The following is an 11,398-nucleotide window of genomic DNA, read 5'->3' on the forward strand; positions in this document are numbered from 1 at the left end:
ACACTGGTGGCAGCAGTGAGATCTAATCAATCCACAAAGATAACTAGCAAGGCACAATCATGGCAAGACGCACTCGTAGCGCAGAATGACCGGGAGTCCCCCAAAGGGAGGGACTAGAGGGTCTAGAGCGATTAACGAATGCGTTAGAGAGGATGTTTGTGAACCAAGAGGCACAAAGGAATCGGGAGCCACCGGTACCCAGAGAGACATTCAAGGCTCCTGAGTACGATGGGAATGGTGATGTGGAGGCCTTCATAAGGCAGTTCAATGATGTGGCTGTCGCCAATGACTGGGGAGCCAGATCCGCCCTATTACACATTCGAGGAAGGCTGAAAGAGCAGGCCAAGGAATGTGGGCATGGACATACACTACAGGCAGTGTTCAACACCCTCCGGGCAAGGTTCGGCATGACCCCCAAGGAGGCAAGGTCGAAACTGCAGGGCCTGAGGAAGGAAACCCACACTACATTGTTCGAGCATGCTGCTCGTATAGAAAGACTTATGAGCATTGCGTTCGAGGAGTTGTCCGATCGAATGAGGGAGGAGATGGCGGTGGATACCTTCTGCGGGTTCTTGGGTAACATATACCTACAAAGACACCTTTTGGCAGTACCCACCCCCACCCTGGAGGCCGCCGTGAGAGCAGGGAATGAGTACCTACAGATACGGCCCGAGATGACCATCCGACAGAACCACTCAACGAGATCCGGAGTAAAGGCAGTCCAGCCAGAAGGGCTCGAACAGACCATGGAGGAGCAGGCAGAGGTAGAGCGGGCCATGGTTGTCCGTGCTGCCCCTGACTCGCTGGGTTTACTCCTGACCACGATGGAAGATCTAAAAAAGGAAATGGCAGATCTGAAGAGACAAGTCGGTCAACCACAAGGTCCTCCACAGCAAGTGACTCGAGAGAAAGGAGTAAGGAGATGCTGGGGGTGTGATCAGACAGGCCACTGGAGGAGGAACTGCCCCAAGAACCAACCCAGTAGCCGCGCCACCCAGGGACAGAACCAGGGAAACGCCTACCGCCCGCAGCAGTAGGACAACCTGCTGGCTGCAATAGGGCGCCAAGAACCAATAATCACAAAAAGGTGAGAGGGGCAGGCCGAAGGAAGGCAGAGGTGGACCCGGAAGGCTGGTTACACTCCCCGAATTCGGTAGCTCTCACGCAGAGGTCTCCGGTAGGGAAGGTTCCCACCTACAACCACTACCAGAGCTTAGAAGGCCTAGGCGGAGGCGAAGAGGATATGGAGATGGATCCTCGAGTATCGCCGCGGGCGGCCCGACAGGCCCAGAGGCGGTATGTCCGCCAAATCCAAAGGCAGGCTAAACTAAAAGGGACATCAGGAAATGTCAGCAGTCTAGAGGAAGGTACCATCGGGAAAAACGAGTCCAAGAGATCTGGACCGCGAAGGTCGGAACAGAGAGCCGATCCAGCACCAGCTGGAGCTCTCGAGAGACCTAAGCGCAGATTGGGAAAGAGGGAGAAGTTAATCACGAGCGAACGCTTCCAGGAGCCAGGACGACCTAGGTCGGGTGAAAAGGGCCCAACCGGCGCTGATCCTTCCCAGAGATTTGGACAGGGTAGATTGGGAGCGAGAGCCAGTTCATCCGGAGCTGAGCTTCTCCAGAGATCTATGCCCTCCAGATCGGGAGTGGAAGAGGAACCAGCTATGGTGGAGCAATTCCAGAGACCAGAGAGTCGCAGATCCAGGAACAGGTGGGGCTGGGATCGCGCCTACTGCCCCCCAGGAGCAGGAGGGGAGGAAGGACGGGAGTCGAACTAAGTTGACCCGTTCCGGGGTGGAGACCCAGGCCAACGCCTGAGTCCGGTGTCGGGTCCGACAGGCCGGTACGGGGAGAGCACAAGGCCAGCTACTCTCGAGGAAAGCCTGGCGGACCAGCTCGATGAGAGTCCACCACCGGACAGGCCTTGGCGTCTGCCACGAAAAAGATATTCCGAAGGGGTGCCTAACGACACCTGCGAAAGGAAGGAATTACCAAGAATCGGAGCCTTGGAAAAGCCCCACAAATCTAGCTACTTCCTGCCCGGGAAAATGGAGAGACAGAACCTGCTCTTTCCCATAGATACCGGCTGCAATACAAACCTGTTGTCAAAGAAGGTGTTTGACTGAATGCCAGCCAGGATTAAAGATCAACTGGAAGAAAATGACCGATACGGCCTGATGGCAGACGGGAGTAAGCTCCAATTCTACGGACTAATCCAACTAGCCGGGAGAGTCCGCGATGTACCGATCGAGGAGAACTGCATTGTGAGTCAAATCAGCGAGGACGCCATCCTGGGGATGCCCTTCCTGATCTCGCACCAATGTCACATGAATTTTGCCCAACCAGTCATCTCCATCGGGGACAGAAAACTCTCCTGTACCGATAAATACGGCAGACTGATGGTGTCGAAGGTACACACCTGGAAGAAGGTCTCCATTCCACCATTGTCTGAAGTAACGGTGGCGGGAAAGATATCAGCCCGAAATTATGTACCCCTAGGCATAATAGAGGGAGCTGACCCGCACCTTCCGGTGGCACGTAGCCTGAATCAGCCCGAAGACCAGGGCGACGTGGCCGTGCAATGCCTAAACCCGGGTAACCACCCCATCGAACTGGCAGCTGGACAAGTGATAGGCTTTTACACTGCCATCAGGGCAGAGGATGTGCAGGCCGAGCCCTGGGCGGAACAAAAAGACTTCGACACCAAAGTAACCGGAGTAGGGTGTACAGCTGTATACGCTGGGAAAGCAGTGCCCGAGCATCTAGTTGAGCTCTACAATCAGGCCGTCCGAGGTTGCTCTCATGACCAGGAAAGGCGGAAGTTGGCTGCCCTGCTGGCTAAATACCAGAATGTCTTCAGTAAGTACGAGGGCGATGTAGGGCGAACCGATCTGGTAAAACATAGCATACCGCTGATAGAAGGAGCCAGGCCCATTAGACAACCTCCCCATAGGTTGGGACCCCTCAAGGAGGCAGAGGCGGACAGACAGGTGACCGACCTATTGGAAAAGGGCCTGATCGAACCTGCAAATGGGGCTTGGAGCTCACCAGTGGTGATGGTTCGAAAAAAAGACGGCGGGTGGCGGTTCGGCGTGGACTACCGGCAACTGAATGCCATCACACAACAGGACGCTTATCCAATCCCAAGAATCGATGAGAGCGTGGACGCCCTGGCGGGAAGTCGATTCTTTAGCACGCTAGACCTGACCAGCGGATACTGGCAAGTACCAATGGACCAGGAAGCCCAGGATAGATCTGCTTTCACCACCCGAAGTGGGCTATGGAAGTGGAAGGTACTGCCGTTCGGACTAACGTCAGCTCCCGCTACCTTTCAGAGGTTGATGGAGTCGGTGTTGCAAGGACTCCACTGAAAAACCCTCTTGCTCTACCTGGATGACATCATCATCATCGCCCCCGACTTTGAAACACACCTGGCTCGCCTGGAGGAAGTCTTCCGGAGGCTGGCAACGGTCAGGTTGAAGCTAAAACCCTCAAAGTGTGAGCTCCTCCAGGAGAAGGAGAGATATCTCGAACATGTGGTGAGCCCGCAAGGAGTGTCCACGGATCCAGAGAAGATCAAGGCAGTGGCAGAATGGCGAGTCCTGCAGAAAGTGAAACAATTACAAGCATTTTTGGGGACAACTGGATATTATCGGCAGTATCTGAAGGACTACGCCACTACCGCCAAGCCACTCACGGTTCTGACAGGAAAAGGAATAGCCTGGCAGTGGGGAAACGAGGAGCAAGCGGCATTCGAGACACTCCGACGTGGGTTGGTCACGGCACCGATCTTGGGCTATCCCAACCCCGGGAACCAGTATATCTTGGATACCGACGCTAGTAATGTGGGAGTGGGGGCGGTGTTGTCTCAGAACCAGAATGGTAGGGAGACAGTAGTAGTGTACTACAGTAAAACACTCAGCCCCGCAGAACAGAATTACTGTGTAACCCGTAAGGAACTCTTAGCAGTGGTAAAGGCCGTAAAACACTTTCGACCTTATTTATATGGACAGCGCTTCCTACTCCGAACGGACCATGCCTCCTTGAGATGGTTGTGCCGACGAAGGGAACCGTCGGCTCAGGTGGCCCGGTGGTTGGAGATCCTGTCGGATTTCACCTATCAACTGGAGCACCGACCCGGGGCCAAACACAGGAACGCCGACGGATTGAGTCGGCAAGCCTGCCCAGAAGACTGCCGGCAATGCACTCGAATAGAAGAGAGAAATGGAGGTCGAAGTGAGCAGGCTATAATGAAGGAAGACTCTAACAAGGTGGCAGCCATCAAATTGCCCGGAGAGCGGAACTTCCATCAATTGGTACAAAGCCAGATGGAAGGAAACCAGGCCGTGGCCCGAATGTACTGGGCCGTACAAAATGACCAGGAATTGTCAGAAGAAGAATTGACCTTGGGGAACAGTGAGCTCCGAATCTTGCACAGAAGGCGGGAAGCCATGCGGTTATCAACCAACGGTGTCCTGGAGATCAGGCTAGTAACGAACGGCCACTCTAGAGGGTGCACCCTATGCCCCCGAGCAGACCAGAACCGGGTAATCTGGGAAACTCATCGGCTGGCTCATGCAGGAGTGCACAAGACAACGAAGAGAGTCCTACTAAATTGGTACTGGCCGGGCCTAAGTGCAGACTTACGTCGCCTGATCAAGACGTGCGAGGTCTGCCAGGTAGCCAAGACCGGAGGGAACCACGCCACCAAGAGCCGGCACCGGCTCTATGCCGGGCGACCTTGGCAGAAGTTGGCAGTGGATCTGGTGGGACCAATGCCAGAGACTGAGAAGGGAACAAGTGAATTCTCGTAATCAGTGATCACTTCTCAAGATGGCACGACGCCATAGCCATTCCGGATGCAACTGCCCCGGTAGCGGCCACGACCACGGCGAAGCAAAAAATGCCATAATCGGTTTATTGACATACAGTAGCGATAACTCCTATCAGGAAGCTCGTGAAAAACTGCGAGATTGATACAGTATGGAAGGCGGCATCGCAAGGATACTGTTGAAGAAGCTGGAAAACTGGCCAAACATACGCTCCGGAGACGGAAAGAAGATGAGAGAGTTCGGCGACTTCTTGGATCAAGTCAGAAGAAGCATGAGCTCCACAGAAGGCCTACAGATCCTCAACACTGAGCTATACAACGAACGCATTTGCCAAAAGCTACCCGACAGTGCCAAGTTCTCTTGGACGCAGAGAGTATGTAGAGCTAAGCGAATGAGGACAGGAAATTTGTCATTTTCTGATTTCACAGAGTTTGTTCTCGAGCAAGCGGACTGCTACATGAGCAACATCATGGCATCACAGAGTAAGGATCAAAAGCATGATCAGCCTAAAAGTAAGGGCAGATATGAAGAGAGGACAAACAGAAGGGCTGCATCATACCAAACTGAATGAACAAGAAGAGAACCATTTTGCTACTTCTGCAACGGCAACGACAAAGGACACTACACAAGGGATTGCAGAAAACTGGCCGAGAAATCACTAAAGGAAAGAAAAGACTTTGTACACAGGAAGGGATTGTGCTTCTCTTGTCTGAACGGTAAACATAGATCAAGCATCTGTAACCGCAAGCAGACATGTTCTAACTGCCATAGAATGCACCCGACTATGTTACATGATCCCGACTGGAAGCCCACAGAAAAATCGGACTCACAACGAAATTCCAGCCAACAACCTACTACCAGCAACCAAGGCAAAGAACAAACAAAAACTAAGACATGCAATTCAACTGGAGTCTACGGACAATCTAGCTTCAGTATGATGGTACCAGTATACGTATCCGCTGGAAACAATGAAAAACTAGTGTATGCCCTCCTCGATACATTGTCCGACATCACCTTTATTGACAAGCAAACCGCAATGGTGATTGGAGCAAGTGGCATCCCCGACACCCTAAACCTAGAAACCATGAACGCCATAAGCCGATCATCCACATTGAGGTATGAAAAACTGCAAATCAGAGGATACCTAACCGATGAAATCTCAACAATTGACGCAGTTGAACGACCAGAAATAAAGTGCCACTCAGACAACATACCGACAGATGAGAAGTGCCGCAAGATACCACATTTAAGATCCCTTGCAAGGCATCTCCCACCAAAGCTGGACATCCCGATCGGACTGATGATAGGTAAAGACAGTCCAGAAATCATCACACCACTCCTGACAAAAAGAGGAGAAGCTGGGGAGACATCAGCTTGTAAGACGATGTTTGGATGGACACTATGCGGGGGTAAACTCAAAACCCAACTGGCAACAAGTTTTAAGACGGATGCCACACTCTTTCCCATAGTGGAACAAGACTTTGCAGACCCTGGAGGTAAGCCCCTGTCACAACAAGACTTGCAATTTCTTAAAATCCTTGACGAAGGAATTCACCAAGATCCGGACGGGAGCTACGTCATGCCTCTGCCCTTTAAGTCATCATCAACGCCAATACTGCCAAACAACAGGCATCAAGCAGAGCAGAGACTCGGACTGCTCAAAAACAAACTCTTGAAGGACTCAGCATATGAAGCAGACTATCGAAAATTTATGAACACACTATTCGAAAAGGGATTTGCGGAGGAAGTCCCAGTCTCAGAGATGGTAAGAAAAGATGGTAAGTGCTGGTATATACCACACTTTGGAGTGCTTCATCCAAAGAAAAGGAAATTACGTGTGGTCTTCGACGGGAGTGCAAAATACGCCAACACGTGCCTCAACCATCACCTTCTCACTGGCCCAGATCAGCTCAATGACTTACTTGGTATCTTATGCAGATTTCGCACAGGGAAGGTCGCAGTAACGTGTGATGTAGAATCCATGTTTTATAATTTTCGGGTAAGTCAAAATCATAGGAACTTTCTAAGATTCGTATGGTATAGCGATGACTTATCGACAGTGAAAACCTTTCGCATGAGAGTCCATATATTTGGCGCAACCTCTCCGCCTGGGATAGCCACCTTTGGTCTGAGGCGTCTGGCTGAAGACAACATAGAAATATCTAAAAGTGCGGCAGAATTCCTCAAGGACAACTTTTACGTGGACGACGGAATATTCAGCGTTGATGACATCAGAACTGCCAAAGACCTGGTGAATTCAGCGAGAGAAATTTGCTCTAAAGGCAACCTTCGCCTACACAAGTATGTCAGTAATGAGCCCGCAGCTCTTGCCGATTTGCCAGAATCCGAGAAAGAGACGGAAGCTATCTCATTCAACAGCATCATGCCGACACAAAGAACACTTGGAGTTAGTTGGTGTCTACAGAGTGACCAGCTCTGCTTCACCAGCAATATCGATGCAAGACCACTCTCAAGACGCGGTATTCTCTCAACCGTAGCCCAGGTATATGATCCGATTGGTCTGGTTTCACCCTTTACCCTAATGGGAAAGAATGTGCTACAAGATGTCTGTCGCAAAGGACTTGACTGGGATGAACAGATCGATCTAGATACTACTTCATCATGGGAAGCCTGGATGCGACAACTCGCCACTATTCATGATATTAGAGTTGACCGCTGCATAAAGCCAAAGGATTTTGGAACTATCAAACGAGCCGAACTTCATCACTTTGCGGATGCGAGTGAAGATGGTTATGGCGCATGCTCATACATCCGTCTTATCGATACCACAGATCGCATCCCCTGCGCACTTGTCCTCTCAAAGGCTAGAGTGGCCCCCCTGAACCGAACGACCATACCTCGTATAGAGCTTCAAGGTGCGGTGCTAGCTACCAAGCTCTAAGGGAAACTGCACGAGGAACTGAGGATGCCAATAGACGGAGTGTTCTTCTGGACAGACAGCATGATCGTACTGGGCTATATCAGAAATGAAACATCAAGATTTTCTCCATTTGTAGCAAACAGAGCAACCCAAATTAGACACAGAACAAAGCCGGCACAATGGAACCACGTTCCTGGAATAGTCAATCCAGCTGATATGGCCTCCAGAGGCGCAACCATACATCAACTGACAAACTCTCACTGGTTTTCAGGCCCAGACTTCCTATGGAAGGAAAATCTTGACGACATCTTGCTCAATCAACCTACGCGCTTCAATGTTCCTGCATCAGATCCAGAACTGAGGAAAACTATTAGGGTAGATATGAACCAGGTTACCTACCCCATCAAAGTCGAAAACTTCTCAAAGTGGGACAATCTCATCAGGGCAACAGCACAACTACGTGCAGTCGCTAAACGAGCCAAGGACAAGCTGAAGCCAAGCTGGAAACTTTAAAAAATGTCTAGAGAACATTCTCAAGATGCAGAGGCTCTTCTTATCAGGCTTGATCAACAAAAGTACTTCCATTCAGAAATACTGGACATCCAAGCACACGGAAAAGTAAGCAAGGGAAGTTGTCTCAGACAGCTGTCACCCTAGTTAGACGATCTAGGAATTCTAAGGATAGGCAGTAGAGCAAAATCCTCAACTATTCTCACAGACAAAGAGCTTCGACCCGCAATCATACATAAGCGCAGTCACCTAGCCACAGTACTGATCAGACACTTCCACGAGAAGGTCCACCATCAAGGGAGGATCTTTACACAGTCTGCAATCAGACAATCGGGTTTCTACATTATAGGTGCACAAGGCCTCATCAAATTATTACTCAGAACCTGCGTAGGCTGCAAACGCCTAAGAGGTGCCCCCTTGCGTCAACAGATGGGATCCTTACCCAAAGAAAGAGTGGAACATAGCCCTCCATTCACCCATGTAGGGGTAGATACATTTGGACACTTCCTCGTCAAAGAAGGCAGGAAGGAGATGAAACGCTGGTGTATCATCTTCACCTGTATGTATTCCAGAGCGATCCACATCGAAGTCGTAAGTGACTTATCCACAAAGAATTTCCTACAAGCGCTAAGGTGTCTTGAAAGCATACGAGGGCCTGTAGTTACAATTTTCTCCGATAACGGAACCAATTTCATGGGTTCTAAGACTATGCTCCAATCAAGAATAACTTTCAAGACAAACACTCCCGGTGCTAGCCACCAGGGCGGCGTATGGGAACGGGGAATAAGAATGATTAGGAATGTATTCAACCAAATGAAAGGCAGGTTTTTCGCAAGGATGGACACCGCCGGACTACGGACCGCCATGTACGAAATCTGCAGCATAATCAATGGGAAACCACTGACCTGTTCAAATCTGAACAATCCCGATGAAGGAGTTACAACCCAACATCATCTGATCACCATGAAGCCTGTGTCAGTACCTACACATCAGGAGATAGGTGAAGTGCCAGACGGCGAGGTATACGGAAAAAACATGTTTGAAAAGACGCAACGTTTCGCCGATGAGTTCTGGCGCCACTGGCAGGACTACCTGACAAAGGTAGAGACCCGACAAAAATGGAGAAATCCATGCCAAAACCTTAAGATGGGAGACGTTGTCGCAGTTGTTGATGAAAACACTTGGCGTAGTCAGTGGAAGGTGGGAGCCGTCGACTCTGTGAACACAGGTAGAGATGGGTTGGTCAGATCCGCTACTGTCAGAATCTCAAACCCAGAACAGATAACGCGTTCCGGCAAGCGGAAAGGGGAACCTAATATGCTTTACAGACCCATACAGAAACTACTGCTATTGGTCAGCGTAAACTCCAAGTACTAACGTGAAGTGTTCTTAACCAAACGTATGTTATTCTCTTCCTGCATAAATATTATCATAGTAGTACCAAATATCAATTATTTAGGTATACACGAATACACTCAGTACAATTACATTATACTAGATTTAGGTTTGTTAACTTCAGATAGAACTAGTAAATTTTTTAGAAAAATTTAGGTGGGAGAGTGTAAAGTCTGCAAAACACGAAATCTACAAAAATAAACCAGTTCTTAGGATGTATACGTGCAGCACTTATTATCGCTTGCCATAAAAAATGACTGTAGAACAACTTGATTGACCTGTTTACAAAGACAATAAAACAGCTGCCTTTTCTCACGAGTCGCCGAACATTTAATGAGTTTTCCAGGCCTTTACACTTGCCATGGTGGTCGTTCAAAAAACATTTTTACTCATTTCACCTATAAACTGTCATCAGACATTATTTCGAAAGAACTACACAAAAGACTGTCTGACACCTGGCTCGATCAAGTCAGTTGCGTGTGTGCCATTGACGAACAAACATTATTCTAACGATATTACGGACAAGAAACTTATATGTATATTCTGGAGTATGGCAGAGGTATGTTTTGTGTTTACTTGTCTTTTATCTAATATTTCTGGTTATAACATTTGATATCACGTAATTTACGTAACATTTTCTGATTCAGACAGCAATTTTCCTTGAAAGATTGTGAATCAATTTGTTTTTTAAAACCTTTCGGGTTTCACGGTCGGTTGGAAATAAAGTCACAGTCAACAAAGATCTAACCACCGTTGTACTTTGGGAAGTACTCTAAATACAAATATACACACACGCATGATAAATAACTTCTAAAGTTCAAAGAACTTTATAGTGAAACTTTATGCATACAACATACTGAGGTGTTCACATCATACAATTCTACGGAGCCTAAGTGCTAATCTACGGTCAATAACCTTCATAGAAACTCATCACGGAAGTTATCGAAATACTGAGCCTAAGTGCTATTTATGGACGATAACCCTCATCCAAAGCCACGGAAATTATTGAATTCAATACTAAGCCTCAAACAGAACGTCTCGAAGTCTGAAGAATGAGTTTTGCTACACAACTGGTGACAATCGACGAACCGAGTTTGCGTTATAAATACGGACATCATCTGTCAACAAATCAAGGATAAGGAACAGACAGTTGATATAGATTTGGTTACGCAATACTTCACTCACGTTAATCATCAGCACTGCAAGACATCATAACACTTCGAGGTCGAAAGCCTGTCGCTTAGAAAGACTAACCCACACAACAAACATTGCTCGTCACTGTTCACAAATAACAAGCCAAGCAAAAGCGATACCTATTAGCCATCAAGCCGCATATCAGATAGTCAGCAACGAGGAAGTCATCACATTGCATCAGTCAGCTAAGTATACGTACTGTGTTGAAAGGTTTGCTTACTCAATCTAACTGACATTTCTTTGCTCAACCTAGTGTGCGCTATAGTTAAACACTATTATAGTAAAGTAAATTTGGAGTTGTCACACATTTTGGATTTTTCTTTTGCAAACAGTTGTTATCATAATTTTGTTTAAAAATCAAACTGTGTTGTAAAACTGAACCGCGATCGAGCCAATTTAGCCAGAGAGCTTTAGTGGTTTAAATAATTGTACTCATATTAAGGTTGTAGCAACAATAAGGGTAAAAAGGCCTAAACAAAATTAATAGCAATTATCAGTGATTTAAATTGGTCACCATGGAAAGCGAAAGCCTTGAGCTAAATTTAAATTCCGATTTGAGCGAAAGTAGAGTAGAGGAAGAG

The 11,398-nt window shown here is 48.2% G+C and overlaps 1 pseudogene; it reads left to right on the forward strand.

Moving 5' to 3' along the window:
- The first annotated feature begins 4,973 nt into the window (after window positions 1-4,973).
- LOC137407215 (uncharacterized) lies at window positions 4,974-9,605 on the forward strand (annotated as a pseudogene).
- The last annotated feature ends 1,793 nt before the right edge of the window (window positions 9,606-11,398 follow it).

Source organism: Watersipora subatra, chromosome 10, assembly GCF_963576615.1.
Source record: "Watersipora subatra chromosome 10, tzWatSuba1.1, whole genome shotgun sequence".
Lineage (NCBI taxonomy): Eukaryota > Metazoa > Bryozoa > Gymnolaemata > Cheilostomatida > Watersiporidae > Watersipora > Watersipora subatra.